This window comes from Carlito syrichta, unplaced genomic scaffold (assembly GCF_000164805.1).
Source record: "Carlito syrichta isolate Samal-C Ts95f unplaced genomic scaffold, Tarsius_syrichta-2.0.1 Scaffold41894, whole genome shotgun sequence".
Taxonomy (NCBI): domain Eukaryota; kingdom Metazoa; phylum Chordata; class Mammalia; order Primates; family Tarsiidae; genus Carlito; species Carlito syrichta.
Window position 1 is genome coordinate 1 of NW_006985990.1, and position 4516 is coordinate 4516.

Genomic DNA, 4516 nt, shown 5'->3' on the forward strand with positions numbered 1-4516 from the left:
TCAAAAGGTGCTTGGTGCTGTTCTTCACAGATGCAATGCTCCATTTATAGTCCAGATCATTTAAATACAGCCATTACAGAGTTGTTGAGTGTTTTCAAACAATTGGTTATCTATTTCTTAACTGCCTCTCAAATTAGACTCGTAATTACATGAGTCTCAAGGTTGGCTCTTTGTTTTATTATTTCGTTGGTCTCCACCACAGATGGAATTTTTCACTGGTAATTCCTCAGAACAAAGTCCATTCATTGGGAATTCAGAGCAGTGAAAGTAAATTTCAGCTGCAGAGCAGAAGCGACAGGAGGCCCCAAAGACCTGGTGACCCAGCAGGGCCGGTCAGTTCTCCACGGGTGTGGGGCTCTGCAGTGGCTGGCTCACGATCACCTGCACCACGTAGTCCTTGGGGATCTTCAGCTCCTCGAACTTCATCTTGTCGGTGAGGGGCCGACCCGAGAAGAACCAGCGCTGGCTGCCCGGCTCCGCGCCTTTGGCCGCAAGCAGCCGCCGCTTCATGTGGAACACCGTGTCTGTGTTTCTTCAGGTCTTTGCCCGTGGCTGACACTCGTACCCTGAGGTGGGCGCTGGCTCAGGGATGTCCAGGGTCTCCATGTGGCTCTTTTCCTCAACCATGTTGATGGGTGGCATCAAGCAGTAGTCGGGAAGCTGGTACCTGCTCCCCAGCTCGTCATAGCACTCTGTGAGTGCACCATGTGGTAATGTTATGTTTGCACCATCAGTGATTGCTTGTGCCAGTTCGTGATCGTTGCTCTCAAAGGCATGTGCCGCAGTCTTCAGGGCATCCCAGAACTCTTTACGGCCTTCAAAAGCTGGTGCAGGATCCCAAAATTCATCCCTCTTACTGCGCAGTTGTCCATCTGTCATAGGATAATCGCTTTTCCATTGTGGTTTCTCCTTTTTCAAAGACTGGTTACGACCTAGAGCAACTCCGGTGCCCTCCGAGTTCTCGTTGAGGCTGCCCGAGGAGACGTGCCGGGCGCCCACACACACGCCCATGGGGCCCCCGGCTCGTCCCCCGCCGCCGCCGCCGGGCGCTGGTCCGGGCCCGCTGCCGCCGCCTCTGGCGCCGCAGCCAAGCTCCGCCCGTCGCGGCCCAGCTTCCCCCGCTCGCGCTCCACCCACCGCCGTGGCTCGGCCCCTTCCTCCGCGCCCACTTGCACCTCATCCCCCGGGCCGCCCGCCCGCCAGGCCGGGCCCGCGCGCTGCCCTCCCCGCCGCCTCGGCCCCGCCAAGCCGGGGCTGGCCCATCCCGGGCGGCCCGCGGCGCCCGCCTCGCCCCCTCACAGGACCGCGACCTGCGTCCCCGCTAGCCCCGCGCCAGCACCGCCCGCCCGCCAGGCCCCATTGGACCCCGTCTCGCGGCGCCGCCCTTATTTCAAATATCATTATTCCAGCAAGCCCATATGGGGCATAACTCTTTTCTTCCTGAGTCTGACTTTTTTAGAATTCCTTGTAAGACTATTATTATTGCGGCCTGCTTGGAAATGACTACTCTGATGATTTTCCTCTGGATCCTTGATGTGAGTATATGAACATATCATACAAGTACAGTTATAGTCATAAGTAAGAAGAAACCGCTACAGTCACTGGACCTTTTATGTAATTTCTGTATCTCCTATTTTACTGTCATTTTGTTAGAAATATTTTGAAAGTTCTTTTGAGACAAGATTTTCGACACATATATTCTTTAGAAGTATGTTGTTTAACCTTCAAATGTTTTGTAGTTTTCCAGCTTTCTTTGTTTTATTTAGTTCCAGACTTTGTGGTTCCAAAATAAGCTTCCTGTGTCGTGTTTTCATTAATATTTATTAAGCTTGTTTTGTAGCCTGGAATGAGGTTTGTCTTGCTGAATGCTAGATGTGAGATGGATTAGAATGAGTAATCTGTTGTTGTAGGTTGAAGTATATAGGTGGAAATCATTTCAATTGATTGACAAGTTCATGTCAACTCTATGCTTACTGATTTTCTATCCTCTGAATTTGAATCTGACTGAAAGAGGGTTTTGAAGTTTCCAGCTATAATTTGGATTCATCTATTTCTCCCTGCAGTTCTATCAGTTTTGCCTCATGTACTTTTGATTTCTGTTGTGTTGTTTGTTTTCATTTTTTTTTCTTTATTTAAAGATGTGGGGGTACAATTCAAGATTAGGTATACAAATCTTTATTATGCAAGTACCCTTGCTGATGTGGTGTGCCCCTCCCTCCCCTAGCAGTTTCCCTCAACTGCCAACAACACCCCACCTCCAACAGTTACCCACTACTGCTAATTCCTTTCTTATAGTGTTTTGATAATTGTTCAAGGTTCACTTATGAGCAAGAACATATGGTGCTCTTTCTTTGTTTCTGTGATAGATGCTGTGAAGTCCATATGCTCGTCCTTTATGGCTGCGTAATATTCCATTGTGTATATGTACCACGTTGTTTTTTTTAATCAAGTCCAGCTTCGATGGCAGTGTGGTCGGTTCCATGTTTTTGCTATTGTGAATAGAGCTGCACCAAACTTAGGTAGGCAGGTATGTTTTTTGTAGAATGATTTGACTTCCTCCTGTATTTCCAATAGGGGAATTGCTGGGTCATATGGAAGGTCAATTTCTAGTTCTTCCAAACAGGTTGCACTAGTTTACATTCCCACCAGCAGTGCAGACGCATTTCTTTTACTCCGCATCCTTGCCAACATCTATTGTTGTTTGTTTTATTGATGATGACCACTCTTACTGTGGCTTTGATTTACATTTCTCTGATGGTTAGTGAGGCTGAGCATTTTTTCATGTGTCTGTTGGCTGCTCATATATCTTCTTTTGAGAAGCATCTATTCATGTCTTTTGCCCACTTTTTAATGGGACTGTTGGTTTTTTTCCTCTCAGCACATTTGAGTTCCTTGTAGATCCTAGATGTTAGACCTTTGTCTGATATACAGTTGTCAAATATTTATCCCATTCTATGAGCTGTCTCCACACTCTCTTGATGGTTTCTTTTGTGATGCAGAAATTTGTTGGTTTGATGTGGTCCCACTTGTCTACCTTATATCTTATGGTATGGGCACATTGAGTTTTGATCAGGAATTGTTTGCCAATTCCAATTTCCATAATGGTGTCTTCTGCATTTTTTAAGACTCTTATAGTTTGAGGTTTAATGTTTAGCTCTTAGATCCATTTAGTGTTGATTTTTGTGTATGGTGATAGGTAGGGGTCCTGTTTCAAACTGCTGCATGTGATCAGCTAGTTTGCCCAGCACTGTTTACTGAGTGGTTGTTGTTGCAGTGGTTGTTGTTGGAGGTTTTGTCAAAATGAGTTGGTTGAGAAATTGTGGCTTTGCTTCTGGAATCTTTATCCTGTCCCATTGGTCCATATGCCTTTTCTTGTACAAATAAGAGGCTATTCTGAGTATTGTAACCTTATAGTAAAGTTTGAAGTCTGAAAGTGTGATAACTCTTGCTTTGTTTATTTTACTAAGGATTGTTTTGGCTATTCATGGTTGTTTACATTTCCATATAAATGTCTGCATTGTCATTTCCAGGTCTGAGAAGAATGATGTTGGTAATTCACTGGATATTGAATGGAATCTGTAGACTGTCTTTGGTAGAATGGACATCTTAACAATGTTGATATTTCCTATCCGTGAGCATGGAATATTTTTTCATTTGTGTGTGCTCTTGGATTTCTTTGAGCAGTGTTTTGTAGTTCTCATTGTAAAGGTCTTTCTTTTCTCTGGCTAGAATGACACCGAGGGATTTCATTTTTTTTTTTTTTTTTGGTGTGGCTATTGTGAAGGGATGGTGCTTTTTGAAGCTCTGTTTTTAGGTTCTCACTAGTTAGTGTTCTTGGACAATCAACCACTTCACTATTAATTTAGTACTTCTTTTGGTTCCAGATACTTTTCCTTTCTCTGTAATGTGTTTTGTGTGAAGTTAAAATAACTATTCCAACTGTTTAAAAGTGTGCTAGCAGTGTGTTTTTTCTGTCTTCCTTTAATATTAATAGCTGTGTCTTTATGTGAAAAGCGAATTTAAAAAAATAAAATAGTGAATTTTCTGTAGACATAATACTGTTGTGTTTTGTTATCCAACTTCAAAGTCACTGTTTTTAAATTGTGTGATTTAACCAATTATGTTTAAAGAGATTATTGATATGTTGTATTACTATCTCCCATATGTGTCAGTTTTCTATTTGTTGTTCTTTTTCTTTTTTCTTCTCTTCTTGCTTTATCTTTTCTGGTTTTAATTGAGAATTTAGTAGAATATAATTTCTTCTTGTCCCTTATCATGTCAGTTATACTTATTACACTTCTTCTTCACTCTTTTACTTTTATCAGATGTTGTCCTTGAGTTCGAAATAGACATTTTGGAATAACCCATGTCCTCTTTCAAATAACACTGCACCTCTTCTGAGGAAGGGTGGGTATCCTTTGGCAGAGTATTTTTAGTACTCCTGAAAATGTATTTTTCTATTATTCTTTTTTCCCTTTATTGCTATGACTATTGGGACCACACTGTTACTTGTTGA

General features: G+C 43.0%; 1 pseudogene; it reads right to left on the reverse strand.

Moving 5' to 3' along the window:
• Window positions 1-333: 333 nt before the first annotated feature.
• On the reverse strand, window positions 334-1072 carry LOC103249400 (annotated as a pseudogene).
• Between the last annotated feature and the right edge of the window lie 3444 nt (window positions 1073-4516).